Here is a 23,076-nt window from a genome sequence, read left to right as displayed (position 1 = left end):
AACTGGGCTAGCTTCTGCTCATCTGACTCTTGTCAGCTTTGACATCACCTTCTCCTGAAAGTCATAGTCACTGTGGTAGACAGAATAACGTTACCCCAAAAGAGATATCTACATCCTAATCCTATGTTACATAACACAATAAGGAGGCATTAAGGGTACAGATGAAATTAAGGGTACTAATCAGCTGGCTCAAACTTACATGAGCATGGTCTCATGCTCATCCTTGAACCAATCATTGTGGCCACAGGGATAGGATGAATTCATTGAAAAAATGCTCACTACAGAAGGACTCAAGAGGAGTGGAGGCCTTTCAAGATAGGCCATGTGAGTAAGATAGGTCAGAGAGATATCTGATCAGGGTCCCAGGGAAAGGTCTCTGAAAAGGCCAAAGAAGCACAAAGGCTAGAAGGTAGGCTGATGCTCATCTGTGGCTTTTTTCAGCCACAGTCAGGTTGCCCAAGGAAGGCATGTGGGTGTTGTGATCCACAATTGGGCCCCACAGTTGAGCTGGGGCTCAGGAGGACCAAAGAAGAGAGAAGTGGGGTCTCAGAGAGGAGGTGAGGTTTAGTTAGGAAAGGGAGTGAAACCAGGAGGGGACTAGTGGTCCAGGCTAAAGATGTCAAGGAGGTTGACATCTTGACTAAAGATGTCAAGAAGGTTGAAGAGTAAGTGGGTTGAAGGAGTCAGGGAAGAAGGAATAGGTAGAAAATAAGATATTAGAGTTCAAGGCTAGAATGAAGGAGAAGGTCCACTCAAAGGTATGACTCTAGGAATGACCATGGAAATGGGTGGTATAGGTGGAAGCTGTTGAGATCATAGCTGTCATCATGATGTAATAAATAGCTACTAGGAATTTTTTATTTGCTTATGCCCAGCTTTGAAACAGAAAGGATTTAAGATGGTTCACAAAGATACACACAACATGTCAACAGGCTAAGGCTGGGTGAGATGATGCGAAAAGGAGAAAATAAAGGTAGGCAAATAACAAGGAGACTAGGAGTAAAGCTAGTACATGAAATCCATGCCATGAATTCCTAGACACTTGATATTCAGGGCCACAGTTTTGACTCAAAGCTTTCCATTAGCCACTGTAAATAAGGGAACAAAATAAGCAGTTCCCTGAATGTCCTAAAGATAAAAATAAACTGGGGTGCCTGGGTGGCTCAGCAAGTTCAGTATCCAACTTTGGCTCAGGTCATCCTTTCCCCTCTCATGGCTCATGAGTTCAAGCAATGCAACAGGCTCTGTGTTGACAGTTCAGAGCCTGGAGCCTGCTTTGGATTCTGTGACTCCATCTCTCTCTCTCTCTGCCTCTCTCTCTCTAAAAAATAAACATTAAAAAAATATTTTAAAAAAAGATAAAAACAAACCAGTGAGCAATAAGAAATATAACCAGTGCTGGTACTGACTTCGGAAAACGTTTCCTGAGTAGGTCTCAGAAGAGAAAGCCCTCATGACATCACAGAGGCTTGGGATTCCAACAGAACTTACTCCATCACAACCTGGTTAGCACTGAAACAACTTCATTAAGCTCTGCAAGCCCCAGTTGTGTTATCTCTTGAATGTAATAATCCTCACTTTCCTTGGGTTGCTGTGAGGATAAAATAAGTGACAATGTAAAGCAGATTTTATGTGAACAATTTCGAGTAGTTATTGTGTGTCCCCAAATCAACAAACTCTTCAGTTCTTAAGTCTGTGTCTTACAGCCAGAAGCTTACAAGTCATTTACACTAGCCCTTATTGCTATTTTGAAAAATAGCAACCTTAATGAAATGTAAGCACAATGGTCCAAAATCTCTGGGATGCAGCAAAAGAGGGTCTAAGAGGGATGTTTATAGCAATACAGGTCTACCTTAATAAGCAAGAAAAATCTCAAACAACCTAATCTTGGGTCTAAAGGAGCTAGAAAGAGAACAAACAAAACCTAAAACAAACAGAATGAAGGAAATAATAAATATTAGAGCAGAAATAAGTGATATATAAACTAAAAAAATAATATGACATAAATATGTTAAATTGCTACATACCAATAATGAAGCAGCAGAAAGAGAGGTCACCCAAAATAGTGAGATACCTAGGAATAACCCTAATGAAAGAGGTGAAAAGACTTGTCCTCTGAAAACTATAAAACACTGATGAAAGAAATTGAAAATGACACAAAGAAAGGGAAAGACATTCCATGCTCGTCGATTGGAAGAACAAATATTGTTAAAATGTCTATACTACCCAAAGCAATCTACACATTTAATGCAATCTCTATCAAAATGCCAACAGCATTTTTCATAGAACTAGAACAAACAATCCTAAAACCTGTATGGAAACACAAAAGACCCTAAATAGTCAAAACAACCTTGGGAAAAAAAAAAAAAAAACAAAGTTGGAGGCATCACAATTTCAGACTTCAAGTTATATTACAAAGCTGTTGTAATCAAAACAGTATAATACTGGCACAAAAACTGACACATAGGTCAATAGAACAGAACAGAAAATACAAATATATCCCCACAATTATATGGCCAATTAATCTTCAACAAAGCAGGAAAGAATATCCAATGGAAAAAGATAGTTTCCTCAACAAATGATGTTGGGGAAACTGGATGACAACATGCAAAAGAATGAAACTGGACCACTTTCTTACACCATACACAAAAATAAATTCAAAATGGATTAAAGACCTAAATATGAGACAGAAAACCATTAAAATTCTAGAGGAGAACACAGGCAGTACCCTCTTAGACATTGGCCATAGCAACATTTTTCTAGATATGTCTCCTGAGGCAAGGGAAATAAAAGCAAAAGTAAACTATTGGAACTTCATCAAAATAAAAAGCTTCCGCACAGTGAGAAACTATCGACAAAACTACAAGGCAACCTACAGAATGGGAGAAAATGTTTGCAAATGACATATCTGATAAAGGGTTAGCATCCAAAACATATAAAGAACTTACACACCTCAACACCCAAAAAATGAACAATCCAAATAAAAAATGGGTAAAAGATGAAAAGACATGAAAAGAAAGAGACATTTCTCTAAAGAAAACATACAGATTGCCAACAGACACAAGAAAAGATGTTGAACATCACTCATCATCAGGGAAATGAAAATCAAACCTACAATGAAATATCACCTCACGCCTGTTAGAATAGCTAAAATAAAAAATCAAGAAACAATAGGTGTTGGTGAGGATGTGGAGAAAGGGGAACCCTCTTGCACTGTTGGTGGCAATGCAAACTGGTGCAGCCACTCTGGCGAACAGTATGGAGTTTCCTCAGAAAGTTAAAAATGAACTACCCGGAGGGGAAGGAAAAAAAAAAAGAGGTTAGAGTGGGAGAGAGCCAAAGCATAAGAGACTCTTAAAAACTGAGAAGAAACTGAGGGTTGATGGGGGGTGGGAGGGAGGGGAGGGTGGGTGATGGGTATTGAGGAGGGCACCTTTTGGGATGAGCACTGGGTGTTGTATGGAAACCAATTTGACAATAAATTTCATATATTGGGAAAAAAAAGAAATGCAGTAAAAAGAAAAAAAAATAAAAATACAACTACCCTATGATTCAGCAACTGCACTAAGTATTTACCCAAAGAATACAAGAATACTAATTTGAAGGAATATGTGCACCCCTATGTTTATAGCAGCATTATCTACAACAGCCAAATTATGGAAACAGCCCAAATGTCCATCAACTACTGAATGGATAAAGAAGAAATGGTGTATATGCAATGGAATAGTACTCAGCCATACAAAAGAATGAAATCTTGCCATTTTCAACAGCATGGACGGAGCTAGAGAGTATTATGCTAAGCGAAATCAGTCAGAGAAAGTCAAATACCATGGATTTCATTCATATGTGGAATTTAAGAAACAAAACAAACAAGCGAAGGGGAAAAAAGAAGAAAGAGACAAAGCAAGAAACAGATTCTTAATTATACAGAACAAACTGATGGTTGCCAGAGGGAAGGAGACTGGGGGGATGGGTTAAGTAAGTCTTGAGGGTTAAGAAGCTCACCTGTGATGAGCACAGGGTAACATATGGAAGTATTGAATTACTATATTGTACACCTGCAACTAATATAACACTGTATGGAATTAAAATAAAACTAACTGGAATTAAAATAAAATCTTAGAAAAATATCAGGCTTTGTTCATTTTGGGCTTTGAAAGAAAATGTCTAGCTACATTGGACAGACTTCCCTGGACCAGAGTGTGCACCTGTGGTGGGTCTTCTATATTGGATGGTAAGTCATCTCCTATCTAATTGAGTCTTCCAATCATGGGTCTTCCTTTGGAAGGTGGCTAATGGATTAAATCAAAACCCAGAGATGGCTGATGAGGGAAATCAGAGAGAGAGAGAGAGAGAGAGAGAGAGGTAAAGACCCCAAGAATAACAGAGTAGCTGACTGGCTATTAGAATTCCTTACAAGAAGTCTCCCAGTTTTCAGGTTGCCCGGCTCTTCCTTGTAAACTGAAAAAGCCATACGAAATCAGTCAGTCAAAAAGAAGGCATGGCCTTTCCCATTGCCAAGCCACTCTCCATGTAGGGGTGGGGAGAACACAAGGAGACGTCAGGAGCCAGGCTCTATGCATACAACTATGCACATACTGTAAGGGCGGTGTTATTACTCCCATTTCACAGGTGAGAAAACCAGGATTCAGAAAGAATAAACAGAAGTGGCAGAATCTAGATGTATGCAGTTAACACCTTGAGTTATAAATACAGTATCTGTTTTTATATCATTCTCCTCCACCACTCTGTGAGCTAGTTGATGTGAAGACCAGTCCTACTTAACTTTGTGTTTCCAGCTCCTGACACAAAGCCTAGCACACAGTAGGCTTCTACTAAAGTCTGCATCTATTAGTCAGTAACTAATAACCCCATCACTAATTGACTAACTGACATTAGCTAATTATCATATATCCCAAACAGATATAATATATAATCAAACCGAATACATACATCCAATTTCTAATAACCCGTGGGAATTTTCCCTTGGCCCTGCTGCAACTTCTAATGAATCCTGGGATCCCATGGAACAGTCTAGAGACTCTCAGTAGAAGAAAATGCATTACCAAGAATGTCAGTCCATTGTGCTAGGACTTCCAACTTCATTTCAATGCATTGTATGCCTAAATTATTCAGGTCATGGAATAGTTAAGCAGATTTCTTTTTACCTAAAATTATCCCTCCTTCCACTCCCCACACACCACAGAGCCCATCAAAATTGTTGTATACAATTTGATTCTTTAGGGATTGTCCCCAGTGAGAAGTATGATTTTTTTAGGTCCCAAGAAGCAAAATGTTTCATGGCCATCTGATAGGTTGTGTTTTGTGCCTTGCTGGAAACCAATTGCCCAGCTGTTCCTTAGTGTTGGCTCATTGCTCCTCTATATCAGAGCTGATAGCTCTATTCCTTCACCATGGCCAAGAATTCCCAGAGTGCACCATTTTGTGTACTATAAATCATTAATATTTTAAACTAAATGCCTGTTGCTATAAAGGTCCAGTAAGTACGTTTATAATTTTCCTGGTTTTGTGACTTTTAAAGAAACCCAAAACCACAAATAAAAACCACTTTATTTTGTTTTGCTTTATGATCAGCTACTCTTAAAAATAGAGATTGATGCCTCTGCATTAATTTATTACTTTGTGACTTATTAGAAAGTATTATCCCATATATTGGTTTATTTGGCCCTTGGAACAACCTGGGAAGTGTTATTATCTCCATTTTACAAGTGAGAAGTCAGAGGTTGAAAGAGGTTTTATAATTTGCCCAAGGTCACACAGCTAATAACTGGCAAAGCCAGGACTAAATCTAGGTCTTTGAATAGCAAATAGCATTCTCTTTGCATTGGAAAGAACCTTAGTGATATTTAATTCTGAGCCCAAATGAGAAACTGTAGCTCAGAGAGGCTGAATGACCTTCTGGAGCTCATCTGTCTGGCAGATTTGCTCACAGCAGATGAGGAGCATTCAGTCTCCACTCTTCCCATGCTACCTTAAGGATCCACCATGTTCAAAATCACACATATACCTCAAGGTATAGAAGTGATTTTATTATTAATCATTTAGTAATTAGGCTGAGTAAACTGAAAAATACTGGTCACATTCCTTTTTCACAAACCTCCAAGAGACTCTCCAAATAGCTGTGCTAAAATATTGTACTGAAGAATGCTTAAAAACAGGCTGAGAACATTTTTAGATGGTGCTGTGATATTCTTATGGTGCTCAAATAGTATGTATTTTTCTGTATTTGGCCAGTGAAATTGGTGCTATAGGGATTCTGTGACTGCTATGCCTGGTGCCAAAGTAGATATGCCCTACGAGAGCAAAATCCATGGACATTCAGAAAAGGAGGCACCTAAAGAAACTTCTCTGACAGAAGTGCAATGAGTATTATTTTGGTGTATGCTATGGAAATTCAAGAAATATCATATTACTCCATTTGCCCTAAATGTTCACTAAAGCACTTACTTTGTGCCAAGCACTGACCTAAGAACTTTAAATGTATCAGATAAATCCTATTTGCCCCTGTTGCTCCCTCTCTTGAGTCATACAACAATGTTGGATTATTTGGCAGGGGTTTGGGCAGTGTGGCTCCCCAGCCACTAAACTCTTTAGCTTCCACAACACCCATGCCCACTGCCAGCTCTCTGGGCAGGCTGGACTCTCTCTGGAATCACGTGGCATTAAAGCACAGGTCCCAGACCCTAAATGAATCCAACCCTAGAGGCCATCCCCAATACTCCAAATCTTGAGTTTACCATTCCACTTCCTGTACCCTCAATGCAGTCTCTTGAACTGATTTGTACTCCCCCAGACAAAAGCCTTATGGCTCCTGGGTAAGGGCTCCTGGAGCTATAAATTTTATTCTCCACTTGGGTTGTCAAATTAAGCAAACATAAATATAGAATGTGTAGCTAAATCTGTATGTCAGATAAACAACAAATAATTGGGGGGGGGTGTACTTAGACTAAAGAATTATTACTAGTTTATCTGAAATACAAATTTAACTGAGCATCCCATATGTTATCTGGCAACCCTACCTGCACTCTCTCTTTCCCCAGCTTTGCAACATAAAAGCCATCAGGAACTCTCTAAGGATGGGGAGCCCAAACTCAGAACACAGAGGCTACTTGGATAGAGAAGCAAAGAATGTAAAAATATCTCACCTTTGTTTGAGTCTCCTATGGCAGTGAGACTAAAGCACAAATGAATAGCTCAAGGATTACCCTGCCACTGAAGCAAGGTGATAGTTAACAGCAAGATTTTTAGAGTACTGCCTCTGTGACAAGGCAAATTTGGGATTCAAACCTAGAGTAGATTCTTGGCATTCACAGGGTTCAGTCCTGAGGCCTTCACACACACCCCCACCCCCAGGTTCATGAATATCATGTTAGTGTAGTTCAGTTGAAAATTTTAAGTCATCCTTCAGGCTCTTAATGATCCCTATATATTCAGGATTCGAAAGTCAGTTATAAAATAGTCTTCTGGCTAAAAAATGATGAGATGCCTCTTAGCTTTTCCTAGATTTCAGTCACCAGATCTACCACTGACTTTCATTTCAGGCCATTTTTCATTAAGAAATACGTTCTCATATTGTACGGCTCGTACATGAGTCTGGGTCTGGCCACAGCCAGCGAGTCCAGGGCTGAGGCAGGAGCCGAGACCTCTCAGGCTGTGCAGACAAATGGAATTCAACCAGTAAGCAAAATGGGAACTCAGCTTATAAGAATTACAACCAACACCTCAGGAGGCAATAACGGATGACTTGGACATTGTGGTTTCACTTCCAAGTCTACACAAAGAACTAATGTGTCCAATTTGTTTGGATATTTTGAAGAACACCATGAAGAGCAAAGGAGTGTTTACATAGGTTTTGTGCAGACTGCATTACCACAGCCCTCGGAAGTGGCGATAAAGAATGTCCTACCTGTAGGAAAAGGCTAGTTTCTAAAAAATCACTAAGACCAGCCTCAAACTTTGATGCACTCATCAGCAAAAGTTATCCAAGTTGTGATGAGTGTGAAGTTCATCAAGAGAGAGTATTAGCCGGGATCAACAAGCAATAATCAGCAGGCACTCAGTCACAACACTGAGGAAGGACGGAAGATACAGGCCAGGAACAGACTACAGAGAGGCAAGAAACAACAGATTGAAGATAGTAGTGGAGCAGAAGACACTGGTGACAGTTCTTCACTGTAGCAATGCTTTTGCACACAGTAATCAGGAAGCAGGACCTAGTACCAAACAGACCAAAACATCTGATGATTCCCAGCTTGAGCTTGATAAGAGCAGTGCAACAGTGGCAATTGATCCAGTAATGGATGGTGCCAGTGAAATTGAGTAAGTATTCAGGACTCCCCCGACGCTAATGGAGAAAGATAATAGTGCACAGAGAAGATACCTAAAAACTTCAGGTGATGCCACTGTTGATCACTTAATCCAAGTCTCTGGCTGAAAGGTTAGCTTTGGAAGAACTTGAAAACAAAGGAGAATCAAAGCAGGTGACCCTTGATACAGCCAGTGAGAAGCAGTAGACCATTTACATAGCAACAGCCAGCGGGCAGTTCACTGTATCAAATGGCTCTTTTTCTTTGGAATTGGTCAATGAATAATACTGGAAAGAGAACAAACACATGGGACTTTATTATGCACCCACAAAGGAGCTTTTACAAGTTGTATGTTTTCACAAACTCTGATTTCATCTGGAACACCCTTCTGACCCAGAAATTTTTCATAGTTCTGTATTCTTTTCTTTTTTAAAATATTTTAAGTAATCTCTACACCCAACGTGGGGCTTGAACTCACAACCCTGAGATCAAGAGTAACATGATCTATTGACTGAGCCAGCCAGGTGCCCCCACAGTTCTGTGCCTTAAGTGATGATTCAGTTGGCTATCCTTTTCCCTCCGCTCAAGATTTTTCTTAGGCTTACAGAATGTTAAGTAATATGTATTTTGACTTTTTTCCCTAGAGTCTTATATATTTATAGTTTCCTATATAAGCTGTAGTGTCTTCACGAAGACCAAGGCTCAAATTCACTGTGCCTAGGGGTGCCTGGGTGGCTGTCGGTTGAGCGTTCAACTTCCGCTCAGGTCATGATCTCACGGTGGCTTGTGAGTTTGAGTCCGGCGTCAGGCTCTGTGCTGACAGCTCAGAACCTGGAACCTGCTTCATATTCTGGGTCTCCCTCTCTCTCTCTGCCCCTCTCCTGCTCATGCTGTCTCTCTCTGTCTCTCAAATATAAACATTAAATTTTTTTTTAATTCACTGTGCCTAAAAAACAATTTTCATAAGATTATTATTTTCATGGTATTTTCTTTCATAATATCTCATTTTTTAAAAAGGTTCTTTATGAACTTAGTGTCCATTTGCCATGCAGTGTTATTTTTTTCCATTTTTTCTTTCTAATTTTGGAATTTCTGATCTTGGGGAAGAGAAACAAACAAAATGTCAAGTTCTATGACAACTTGGTTCATTTACAGATTTCACGGAAGAAAGGAAAATTAAATTGGTCTTATGTAGTCTTCAAGTGTAGATTTAAAGAGGACTTTTTTTGTATTAGCTTTTTTGTTACTTCAGTCCCTTTATTATATGTATTTGATGCTTTCTCCTATTAAAATACCAGAGATACGGAGATATTTTGCACTTCATCCTTTTTTTTTTTTTAATGTTTATTATTTGAGAGAGAGAGAGAGAGACAGCAAGCAGGGGAGGGGCAGAGAGAGAGGGAGACACAGAATCAGAGGCTCTAGGCTCCAAGCTGCCAGCAGAGCCTGACGCAGGGCTCGAACCCACAGACCATGAGATCATGACCTGAGCCGAAGTTGGCTGCCCAACTGACTGAGCCACCCAGGTGCCCTGCACTTTATTCTTTAATGAGAAGATATGTTCAAAGTTTCCCTTATTCTTTTCTTATTGGTAACCATGTAAGTTTCAAGAATAATGTGGCACGTGGAACTAACAATTGGAAAAAAAAATAGTTTGTTTCTGTTTGAAAAGCGTATTCAGCATTTTGGGTGGTCCTGTCAGTTTATAAATTTGGTGCTGTGCTAATCACACTCCAGAGAAGCAAGTTAATGGGGCTTGAGATTTGCCCTAGTGAAAGATAATTCTCTGGAAGAATGTCAGCAAGTTGGGTAAAGTCATTCTCCTTTTCTTAATTTAGTTTTATATTGAAGGACAGTGTTGGGCATTTGGCTTTATGAAGACAGATCAGAAATAAGATTGCCTGTGTGTTATTTTTTCATCATTGTCCTGATTCCAGGTATGTTTCCAAGTTTATATTATCACAGTATTTATGAAGACTTGTTTGCATTGAGAAATTAACCCCAAAGGGTTTTTTTGTTTTGTTTTGTTTTTGTTTTTTCACCAGAAGTGAGTAGTCCTCCAGTATCATTGCATTTAAATAACATATTTAGTCATTGTAAATATTTATTTGTCATTTTTGACAGATTGGGGCCAGCTTCATGTTTTAAGTCTTCAGCCCAATATGAAAACTTACTGGTTCATTAATTTTTTTAACGTATTATTGAAAATATTTAAAATCTGTTTTTACAGTTTTATTGGTAACCTGTGCCATGAAATTTGGTGACCACCAAAAATCAAGGGAAATTTTTGTATTCAATTCCTTTTCTGGTGTAATGTTAAACTATATGGATTATTATTTTTTAATTTTTTAATACTTATTTAGTTTTTTGAGAGAGACAGAGCCTGAGGTGGGGAGGGGCAGAGAGAGAGGGAGACAGGGAGACACAGAATCCCAATCAGCCTCCAGGCCCTGAGACTGTCCACACAGATCCCGACACGGAGCTTAAACTCACAACCCATGAGATCATGACCTGAGCTGAAGTTGACGCTTAACTGACTGAGCCACCCAGGCGCCCCTTAAGTTGTACAGATTATTAATGCATGTCCACTGAATATAACCCAGTTTTGTAATACAGCTGCTTAGATTTTATTGGTGACATTAGATTAGTGGATGCATTAAATAACTAAATTCCCATTGTGATCAACTGAGGAAAAAAAAAAAAAGAAATACCACTTGACACCACTAGGATTACTATGACAAAAAAGACAATAACAAATGTTGGTGAAGAAGTGGAGGAATTGGAACCCTGATACATTGCTGGTGGGGATATAGAATGGTGCAGCCATTCTGGAAAACAGTCTGACATTTTTTTCCTAAGGTTAAATATACGGTCGCCACATGATGCAACAGTTTCATTCCTAGGTTATACCCAAGAGAAATAAAAACATATGTCCACACAAAAATTTGCACATGAATGTTCATAGCAGCGTTTTGCATAGTAGACCAAAGGTGGAAATAAATCAAATGTCCATCAATGATAAGCGAATAAACAAAATGTGGTCTATCCATACAACAGACTATTATTCAGCCATAAAAGAAAAGAAATACTGGTATATGGCGCAACATGGATGAACCCTGAAAATGCTATGCCTAGTGAAGGAAGCCGATCACAAAAGACCACATATTGTACAATTTCATTCACTTGGAATGTCCAGATTAGGCAGATCTATAGAGACAGAAAGTAAGTTAGTTAGAAAGTAAGTTAGCCTAAAGCACAGCACAGAGGAATGGGAAAAATAGGAGGAAAGGGACGGCAGGTTTCTTCATAGGGTAAGATTGTAGGTAAAAATTGATTGTGGCGAAGGATGTACAACTCTGGATATTCTAAAAACCACTGAATTGGACACTTTAAATAAGTGAATTGCATGGCATGTGAATTATAGCTCAGTAAAGCTGTTGTTAAAAAGCAGAGCAAGTTTTTATTGTTTGTGACCCAGTTTTAAGAGGAGTAGGGAAAAACAAAAGAGCACTGAGATGTAATGCTGGGTGGCTAGTTAGTTAAGTCACTAGCTAAGTGGCTTCTGAAACTTCACTTGTAAAATTACAACTCTGGAAGGCAGTCGTTGCAGAGTCAAATTATGAATGCTAAATCCATTACAAAAGCCAGTAGTCTACTTTCCTTCTGTGCCTTCTCGTGAAAACAATTCAAAGCGCCTAAATAGCAAGTAGTGTGAAACAATAGCAGCTGTTTATTAAAGACTATTTTTTAAATGACATCTTCTTCAATAATGATACCTAGAATGTTCCATGCTAAAGAAGCTGTAATTTCACATTTGCTCAAGACTTGATTTGATTTAGCCCGTATGACACAAATCTTGGATAAAGCATGCAAACAACTTAATTTCATTTCCTCATTAACCAGAACTGATGAGGGAAAAATTAATGAGAGAACCAATGAGATGTTATAAGCTGTTCAAAGAATCCCCCGTACCACATATATATAAGATTATCAAGAATGATGAGATATAATTGGTTAAATCAACTACGTGGGAGTCTCCTAAGTCTTAGCCTCACAAATCCGACTGAGTGGCTGTGGTGTTGCAAGGGCTGCTTAGCTGAAAAGGGACTGGTCTGACTTGAGATTTCTTTAATCTAGCTTCCTGTAGTTGGTAGGTTGGGAAAGACAGTATTATTTTCAAAAATCATTTAAGAATTTCACAAGACTAAAACTCAACCTTGACCTCATCTTACTTCACACTCCACATCCAGTCTGTTAGGAAGGAAATCCTGTTGATCTCAAAAAGTTATCCGGGATCTGACCACTTCTCTGACCTTGGTCAGAACCACTATCATGTCCCACCCGGATATTGCTATGGTCTCCATGCTTCTACCCAAATCTTCCTGCAGTCTCTTTTCAACTCGGCAGTCAGAGGATCCTTTTAAATCAGGAGACAGATTGTGTCACTTCTCTGCTCAGAACCCTCTTGGGATTTCCATCTGAAAGTAAAAGCCAAAGTCCTGGCATTGACCTCCAAGGGCTCACATGATCTGCACTGATCCCTGCTCGTCAACCCTCTAGACTTCTTCCCTACTTCTCCCTCACTCTCTCTGCTCCGTTGGCCACCTTCCTGAGCCTCAGACACACCTGACAGCTCTTAGGGCCTTTACTTTGTTCCTTCTGCCTGAAATGTTCTTCCCTCAGTTCCCTGGCTGGCTCCTTCACCTCCTGCAAGCCATTGCTTTATGTTCACTTTAGTAAGGTTAACCCATTCTATTTTCTATTACTTTCTGTGCTCATTCCCACTATTAATTTCCAATTGCTGCTGTAACAAATTACCATTAAAAAGTTGCTTAAAAAAACACAAATTGATTATCTTACAGATCCGGGAGGTAAAAAATCCAAATTAAGTCTTATAGGACTAAAATCAAGGTGTCAGCAGGGCTGCATTCCTTCTGGAGTCTCCAAAGAGAATCTATTTCCTTGTTTTTCCCAGCTTCCTGAAGCCTCCTGCATTCCTGGGCTCATGGCCTTTCCATCTTCAAAGTCAGCACCATGGCATTTTCAAATCTCCCTCACCCCCGCTTCCATTGCCACATCTCCTTCTCCAACTCTGGCTCTCCTACCCTCCCTCTTTCCCTTAAAAGGACCCTTGATTACATTGGGTTGACCCAGATAGTCCAGGATAAACTCCTCATATAAAATCCTTCATCATATCTACAAAGTGCCTTTTGCTATTTAAGGTAATATATACACAGGTCTCAGACATTAGGACATGGGCATCTTTGGGAAGCCATGACTTTGTCTAGCATTAATGATTCTCTTACCTTACCCTAGGTTTTCTTTTTTTCCAAAATACTTATCAACTTTAACATGCTTTACCTATCTACTAGATTTATTGTTGGTCATCCCTCCGCCATAATGTGAGCTCCATGAAGACATGAATCTTTGTGTCTTTTTTTTTTTTTTTAACTGATATACCTCTAGCAACTAGAATAGTCCCTGGCATATAGTAGATGTTCAATGAATATTTGTTGATTGAAAGAAAAGGAGGTACTCATCTAGATAAATCAAGAAGAGAAAATATCTTTGTTTATCTTTCCAAACATGTCAAACAGGAGAGGAAACAGAAGGAGCCTGTTCCACAGCAGCCAGCTTTCTGAACTGATTTGTAAACATGGAAACCTAGCGGTTCTCCAACTTCTCTGTGTACAAACATAACCTGAGAGACTTATTTACAAATTCAGGTTCTCTAGCCCCATCCTTCCCAAGTCCAGATTTAGATTTGTTAAGTCTTGAGTGGGGCTCAAGCCAACCCCACTGGGCTGAGGGCTATAATCCATGTTGGGCAAACATTGCTGGTGCCTCCTTGGTAAACCTTCCAAAGCAGAGGTTCTCAACCTTTGCCTGCACAATGGAACTTCCTAAGGAGTTTCATAAACTATCAATGCCTATACCCTATCCCCAGCAATTCTGTTACTTGGTCTGGGGTGCAGCACGGGCACTGGGATTTTTAAAGCTCCTGCTTATTTCTAATGTGCATCCGTGGTTGAGAACCACTGTTCTGTAATAATCAGACTCACTCAGATTTTACATGGCTGCCCATGATAAAGACTATATTTCCAAGTCTTTCTTGCAGTTAGATGAGGCCAAATGAGATTTGGACACACCAGGCAACCTTCCTCAAAAGATGGCACATACCCCTCCCTCCTCCTTTTTCTTTTCCCTCCCTCCTGCTACTTAGGATGCCCTCTTGAACAAGACCACACGAGTGGAGCCACTGGATGGAAGGAGCTTAGGCAACAAAAGCAAAAACAAATGAGACTACGTCAAACTTAATAACTTCTGTGCACCAAAGGAAACAATGAACAGAGTGAAAAGGCAACCTACAGAATGGGAGAAAATGTTTGCAAATCATGTATCTGGTAAAAGAATAATGTCCAGAATGTATAAGGACCTTCTAAAACTCAACAATAGAAACAAAATAACCTGATTATTAAAAGGGCCAAAGGACTTGAATACAATTTCTCTGTTCTCTATTTCTCATTTGAAGAAATACAGATGGCCAACAAGCATATGAAAATTCATCATAAAAGAATTGCAGATCAGAACTACCATGAGATATCACTTCACACACATTATGATGAAAATAATAGAAAATAACAAGTATTGGCAAGAATGCAGGGAAGTTGGAGCCCTTGTGCACTAGTGAGAAAAATGATGCAACCATCATGAAAAGCAGTATGGAGGTTCCTCCAAAAAATTTGAAAAAGAATAACTAGGGCCACTTGGGTGACTCAGTTGGTTAAGCATCCAACTTTGGCTCAGGTCATGACCTTGTGGTCATGAGTTCAAGCCCCATGTCAGACTCTCTGCTGTCCATACAGAGCCAGCTTTATATCCTCAGTCTCCTTCTCTCTCTGCTCCTCCCCCCTCAAAAATAAATAAATTAAAAAAAATAATAACCATATGGCCTAGAAACCCCACTTCTGGGTATATATCCCCAATGTCCATCAACAGAAAAATGAGTAAAAAAAAAAAAAAAAAAGAGAGAGAGAGAGAGAGAGAGAGAGAGAGATACCTACAATGGAAGATTATGCAGCTTAAAAAACAAGGGAATTCCCTTACATGCTACAACCTGGATGAACCTTGAGAACAATATGCTAAGTGAAATAAGACAGTCACAAAAGCACAAATATTTTATGACTCCATTTATATAAAGTATCTAAAATAGTAAAAATCATAGAAACATTAAATACAAAGATAGCAGCCGGGGAAAGTGGGAGGAGGAATTAGTTTTTAATGGGTATACAGTTTCAGCTTTGCAAGATGAAGTTTTAGATATCAGTATACATTTAACACTACTGAACTGTACACTTAAAAGTGGTTAAGATGGTAAATGTAATGTCATGTGTTTTTTTACCACATTTTTAGAAAGCTTTGAATCTGGTTTTCTGAATCATCCGTCACTACTGATGATTTCCTTTATTTTTGGCCTTATTCTCCTGGAATTCAATGTTTTTCTTCCATATGACACAATCTCTTTCATTAACACCCCACCCCCCCCCCCCGCCCCGCCCCAGTGACACACATAGCAGTTCATAGGCAAGCCTAGTCAGCTCACTCTAGACCATCTCAGACTCCCTGGACCCCTGGTTCCTGCATGCTGGGTGAGAGGATGGGTACTGTCTGCAGCCCCCTCGTTTTCCCATGTCCAGCATCTCCTTCAGTGCCCACTTGTGAAGGTGATAGCTTCCTGGTTTCCATTCTCCCTATTTTGCTCTACTATTCCCTGATAAAGCTTCAACTGCTTGCTCCCTATCTGCTTCCAAATCCATCTCTGTAGCGCCTCACTCATTTCCAGATGCCTTCTAGTCTTGTCCAGATAGATGCCATGCACCTGCAAGATAACAGCCCACCAGATAGACTCATTGCATGCACCCCAAAACAGATTTATTTTTTCTCATCAAGACTTCTTACTCTTTCTCCATCCATATCGAATCAGTCATCACAAACCTCATTGATTGTACCTTTCAAGGCTCTGTGGGTGCCCTCTTTTCAATTCCACTGTCATCATCTGGGCTCTTGCAACTGAAATTGCTGAATCCAGTGTGCGGCAATTATTAAAATCTTAGTAACTAGTCCCTAGCTATTTTTTTCCCTTCCTCTTTCTCTCCCTCTCTTCTTCCTTCATTTTTCTCTTCCCATCCAATCCATTGTCATACTGCCACCAAAGTTATCTTTCTAAAAACCAGATTTGGCTGTTACTCCAAAATCTTTAGTGGATCCCTGTGGTCTCTGAGAAAAAGTCCAATCGTAACATTGTATACAAGTGCTGCCTCCACCTGGCCTGTCTACCTTCTTCGCTGATAAGAGAGTCAGTGCCTGTGCTAATGAACACAGCAGGCTCTAAAGTTGGACCAGACCTCAAATTTGACTCAGTTTTAATATCTATATGAACTTGGGCAAATCACTCATTACCCCTAAGTCTTAATCACCTCATCTGTAAAATGAGGATAACTATGACACCTACCTATGGTTTTGTGAGGATGAATGAAATATTGTGCTTAATGTTATTGTGATTATTATCATTACTCTCTTTCCAAAACGTTCCAGCTGCACTTAACACACCATACCCTGAACAAAATGTCTTTCCAGGGCTGTTTTTCCTTCCTGATTGGCTCCTTCCACCTCCATTCCATTTCCTCTCTGCCTCCATACCTCTTTCCGACCTTTCAAAATCCACCTTGTCTGTGGAGCTTTTTCTCACTTCCCCATAACTTGATTCTCTCCATCAAGTTTCCCATAGCACTTGATACATGCACTATTATTTGGTCAGTTCTGAGTTACTGCCCATCAATAACATCTTGTCTCACTGTGAAGCATAAGACAGAGCTGGCTGAAAATAATAAAAGACATCCTGAGAAAAAAGAGGGAGTAAACAGACAAATATTAGCACTTAATAGTTTTAAATTGTGTGCAAAAAGTTACCAAAATCCAAAGGCTGATGGAAAAAACTTGGGAAGGAAAATGTTACCAGGAAATATAATACAAGTTTACTTTTTAATTATGTAAAGAGCTCCTGGCAAATTTGAGGAGCTTAAATGCCGACAGGGTTTGGTTAGTAAGTGGTGATACATCTGTAAATAAAACATTATGTGACCATGAAAAAGATTAAGGTGAATCAGTAGGTGTCAGCATAGATGTCCATGACATATTAAAGTGTGAAAATATGAAGTGAGATCTACTTTATGTGTCTGTATCTGGAAGAATATGCCCCAAATTGTTAACAGTTAGTCTGTAAATAAGAATATGGACCTAAGGAGTGAAGGAAAACTTTCAGATCTTCTTTCAAAAGTAACCACTTACTATTTTTATAATTTTAAAAAATTAAGTAAATAAATAGACCATCAGGGGCCCCTGGGTGGGTCAGTTGGTTAAGCATCCAACTCTTGATTTCGGATCAGGTCATGAGCTCACAGTCATGAGATTGAACCCTGTGTCAGGCTCCACCCTGGGCCTGGTGGATTTTCTTTTAAGAAAATCAGAAATCTTTTAAGATTTTCTCCCTCTCCCTCTGCCCCTCCCCTGTTTGTGCTCTCTTGCATGCTCACTGTCTCTAAAAAATAAATGAATAAACCATCAATCTGGCAAAAGACACATCAACTATAAATAAATGGGGGGATAGGGACAGATGATTTAGAAAAGAAATAGAGATGATGAATGAATGCAAGGAAAAATATTGAATTTTGGCAAGTAAAAATAAAGTAGTGATGAAGTGTTTATTAAAAATAGTCAAACAAGGAATAACCTACTAAATTATACTTCATGCTGGCAAAGATGCATTGAAATGGACACTTTCTTGTGTTTTTTGTGACATTTAAATTTTATGTAAGTCCTTAGGGGTAAATATTGGCAATTTGTATCAAGGGCAACAAGAATGTTCATGTTTTATGGTTCACTCACTTCTGGATGTATCTCACTTCAGAGATAATTCAACCTAACGAAAGGTCATATGCACAAAGACAGTGAAAATTTGGAAGCAATTTGAGATAGAGTGGTTAAATAAAATAAAGGACGGTTGTTGTGGGGAATTAAACAATCTATGCTATTTACAGGGACCTAGTAAGAGCTCAGTACCTGTTAGCTGCAGCTATTATTATTATTATTATTATTATTATTATTATTACTATTATTATGACAATGGTACTCACTATACAAATTGTGTCATTAAAAATTATCATTGCAAAACTAAAAGGCAACTGATGGAATGGGAGAAGCTGTTTGCAAACAACATATTAGATAAAGGGTTACTGTCCAAAATCCACAAAGAAATTATCAAACTCAACACCCAAAAAACAAATAATCCAGTGTAGAAATGGGCAAAAGACATGAATAGACACTTCTCCAAAGAAGACATCTAGATGGCCAACCAACACATGAAAAAATGCTCCACATCACTCATCATCAGGGAAATTTAAATCAAAACCACAATGAGATACCACCTCACACCTGTCAGAATAGCTAAAATTAACTCAGGCAACAACAGATGTTGGTGAGGATGTGGAGAAAGAGGATCTCTTTTGCACTGTTGTTGGGAATGCAGACTGGTGCAGCCATTCTGGAAAACAGTATGGAGGTTCCTCAAAAAATTAAAAACACAACTACCCTACGACCCAGCAATGGCACTACTAGGTATTTATCCAAGGGATACAGGTATGCTGTTTCGAAGGGGCACATGCACCCCAATGTTTATAGCAGCGCTATTGACAATAGCCAAAGTATGGAAAGAGCCCAAATGTCCATTGATGGATATATATATATATATATATATATATATATATATATATCTCACATCTTCTTTATACACACACACACACACACACACACACACACACAGTGGAGTATTACTCGGCAATCAAAAAGAATGAATTCTTGCCACTTGCAACTACGTGGATGGAACTAGAGAGTATTATGCTAAGCGAAAATTAGTCAATCAGAGAAAGACAAATATCATGACTTCACTCATATGAGGACTTTAAGATACAAAACAGATGAACATAAGGGAAGGGAAACAAAAATAATATAAAAACAGGGAGGGGGACAAAACAGAAGAGACTCATAAATATGGAGAACAAACTGAGGATTACTGGAGGGGTTGTGGGGGGGGATGGGCTAAATGGGTAAGGGGCATTAGGGAATCTACTCCTGAAATAATTGTTGCACTATATGCTAACTACCTTGGATGTAAATTAAAAAAAAATAAATTATTTAAAAAAATTATCACTGTTGGGGCACTCAGGTGGCTCAGTTGGTTGGGTATCTGATTCTTGATTTCAGCTCAGGTCATGATCAAGCCCCACCTTGGGCTCTGTGCTGAACATGGAGCCTGCTTGAGATTCTCTCTCTCCCTCTCTCTCTCAGCCCCTTTCCCCCTCAAAATAAAATAAAATAAACATTTAAAACAAATCATCATTGTCAAGCCTATGGAGCAACAAGTGTCCTACAGTATAACTATGTAAAAACATATAATATTAAAACACTGAAAATAAATATACAAAATGGTTATGGATGTGTTAGAATACCAGAGTAAGGGTGATTCTTTATATTTTTCTCATGTGTTCCAAACTCTTGGTAATATTATTATATATACACTATAATTTAAAAACAAATTTTAAAAATTTCAGCCTATTATTATTCATCAAGCCTCGAGTCCATATTTTAAAAACCATATATATCTCCCAAAATTAATACTATCAAAATGTTCAGGAGCTAGTAAAGAAACGTTTAGAGCTATATTGAGTTTGTCACACATTCAAATGTGACACTCATAATATGAAGGATAAAGTTACTTTCTAAGAATTACACCAGTAAACATTAACACAATGAAAGATATCTATGAAAAAAAGCCTAGTACACTTTTCAAAATCTTAATGGAGGCTTAAGAAACACCTGAATCCAAATAAGGTTACTAAAAACAAGTTGTAATGTAGGTGAAAAAAAAGCTATAGCTGAATTAACTTACTGAAAATTGAACAGAGATTAGAGTAGCAGAGATGTGTGGGCTACGTTAGTGGTTCAAACTTGAGAAATGCACTGACATCTTGTAAAGGAAAAATTATGACCCTCAAATGTTGACCTATTTTATTTTTAATATGATGTTACTTAAATATATACAAATAGAAAACTAGGTATAAAATGCCTTATTCTTGTTTGTACCAATATTTATGTATTTATTCACACATTTGATAAAAATGTCACAGGTAGAAGTGAAGTCATTACAATGACATAAGTAACTGTATAGACTGACCCAAAGTACGGAGTCAAGTTGCCAAAAATCAGAACATGAGCAGCACACAGTTCCTTAACACCTGTGCACTCACACACTCTTGTCCACATCCATCCATGCCACAACAGTCACAGGCACTAAGTTCAGATAAAACCCAGAGAACTTCTCCCTGGCTTCAAGTCCTGGGGATGAGAAGAGAGAAATGATCAATGAAAAGATGCTAGAACTGCTCAACACATCGCTCTGTTCTGCCAACGACTCAGAGAAGACAAGACATGAAACTCTGGAGCAGTTATTTCCTTATAAATGCCATATTCTTAGGGCGCCTGGGGGGGCTCAGTTGGTTAAGCGTTGAACTCTTTGATTTTGGCTCAAGTCATGATCTCATGGTTCGTGGGTTGAAGGCTGGCGTTGGGCTGTGTGCTCACACCATGGAGCCTGCTTAGGATTCTCTCTCTCTGTCTCTCTCTCTGCGACTCCCTCTCTCAAAATAATAATTAAAAATTTTAAAAAGTTAACAATCTATTCTTATAGCTGCTTATACAGGTGTAAAACCAAAGGAGATTTTTAAATTAAATATAATTATATGGGGCACCTGGGTGGCTCAGTCGGTTAAGCATCTGACTCTCGATTTCAGCTCAGTTTGTGAGATTGGGCCCCATGTCAGGTTCTGTGATGACAGCAGGGAGCCTGCTTGGGATTCTCTCTCCCTCTCTCTCTGCCCCTCCCCACTCACGTGCTCTCTCTCAAAATAAATAAATACTTTAAATAATAATAATAAAATTAAATATAGCTATACCAGATAAGTAAGATTCAAATGCATAGCATTAATTTAATATGATGGGTAATGTTTTCTAAAAAGGAAATTCAAATTAAACCCACGAGATACCATTTCCTACCCACCAGAATGGCTAACATGAAAAACAATGACAAGGAAGTCTAGCAATTGAAACAATTGTTGGCAAGGAAGTGGAGAAACTGAAACAATCATACATTGATGGAAAATGTAAAATTGTGAAACACTTCGGAAAATGTGGCAGTTTCTCATAAAGTTAAATATCATCTACCATATGACCCAACAATTTCACTCCTAGGTACTTTCCAGAAGAGAAATGAAAATATATGTCCACAAAAAGACTTATACAAGTCTTTTTATTCATACCACCTTTATTCTTAATAGCCAAAGATCGGAAACAACCCAATGTCCTTCAGCAGGTGAATGGATGAACCAAGTATGGTATATTTTCATACAGCAGACTCAGCACTAGAAAGCCAAAGAATACCAAAGCCTAATAGTGCAAAGTTAGCTCCTGACTGTCAGAAATGACTTTTTCTTTTTCATTGGTGTGCAATCAAATATACCACAGTAGCTATCAAAACCCAATGAATGCACACAAAAGCTTTTTTGCATGTTATTGTACATAAATTTTACCTTAAAAATATATAAATATAAATATTAAGAAGGAGTATTACAGACAGTGAGTGGAGCTAATAAGCTGAACGTTTGTGTGATTGTCGCTTGAGGACAAGTAATGCTGGCAACTGAAGGGAAAACAGATTGCAGAATTCAAGTGCAGAATTCAAAGCAGCTTTCCACCATTTGACAAGGACAGTGGTGGGCATCAAAAGTTTGGAAACGGTAATGAGGACTCTTGGGCAAAACTCCATAGCAAAGTTTCAGGATAAATGAATGAAGCAAATGAAAATGAAAATAGTACAACTGAGTTCCTGGACTTTCTGACAATGATGGCAAGAAAAATGAAAGACAGGGACAGAGAGTAAAGAAGTTAGAGAAGCATTCTTGTGTTTAATAGGAATGACAATGGCTATGTTAGTGTGATAGAATTATGTCACATGATAAAACACCTTGGAGAAAAGTTAACAGATGAGGAGGTTGATGAAATGATCAGGGAAGCAGATATTAATATTGATAGTCAAGTAAACTATGAAGAATTTGCATAAATGATGTCAGCAAAGTGAGAATATTGTACAAAATGTGTTGAAGTTTCTGTACAAAATTGTTTGCTTTTTTCTTTGTAAAAGCTTCTTCATACTATCAAAAGAATATAAATCCGTAGTCATTAGATTTATTCCTCTGTGTTTTTCTTCCTTATTTTACTATCATTGTCCTATACCTTATTTTAGAAAGTGCATCAAGGGGCACCTGGGTGGCTCAGTCGGTTAAGCAGCCGACTCCTGGTTTTGGCTTAGGTCATGATCTCACGGTTCAAGAGTTACAGCCCCACATTGATGTCAACTCAGAGCCTGCTTGGGATTCTCTCTCTGTCTCTCTCTCTCCCCCTCCCTCTCTCTCTGCCCCGCTCCCAGGCTCACTCACACTCTTTCTCTCCCTCTCAAACTAAATAAACAAACTTAAAAAAAAAATAGAAAGTGCTTCAAGTAGCATGTGGCTTACTAAATTAATGGTTGTCAAACTTTTTGGGTTCAGCATCCCTTTATGCTTTAAAATTTTATTGAAGA

At 38.7% G+C, this 23,076-nt stretch overlaps 2 pseudogenes; both read left to right on the top strand.

Moving 5' to 3' along the window:
* The first annotated feature begins 7,608 nt into the window (after window positions 1-7,608).
* On the top strand, window positions 7,609-8,696 carry LOC109250516 (E3 ubiquitin-protein ligase RING2-like; annotated as a pseudogene).
* A 13,541-nt stretch (window positions 8,697-22,237) lies between these two features.
* Window positions 22,238-22,575, top strand: LOC109250667 (calmodulin-like; annotated as a pseudogene).
* Window positions 22,576-23,076: the final 501 nt, after the last annotated feature.

The sequence above is a fragment of the Panthera pardus genome, unplaced genomic scaffold (assembly GCF_024362965.1).
Source record: "Panthera pardus isolate Hobbes unplaced genomic scaffold, ASM2436296v1 HiC_scaffold_4, whole genome shotgun sequence".
NCBI classification, from domain to species: Eukaryota; Metazoa; Chordata; class Mammalia; order Carnivora; family Felidae; genus Panthera; species Panthera pardus.
The sequence above is the reverse complement of the archived record's forward strand: the minus strand, read 5'-3'. Positions and strand labels throughout refer to the sequence as shown.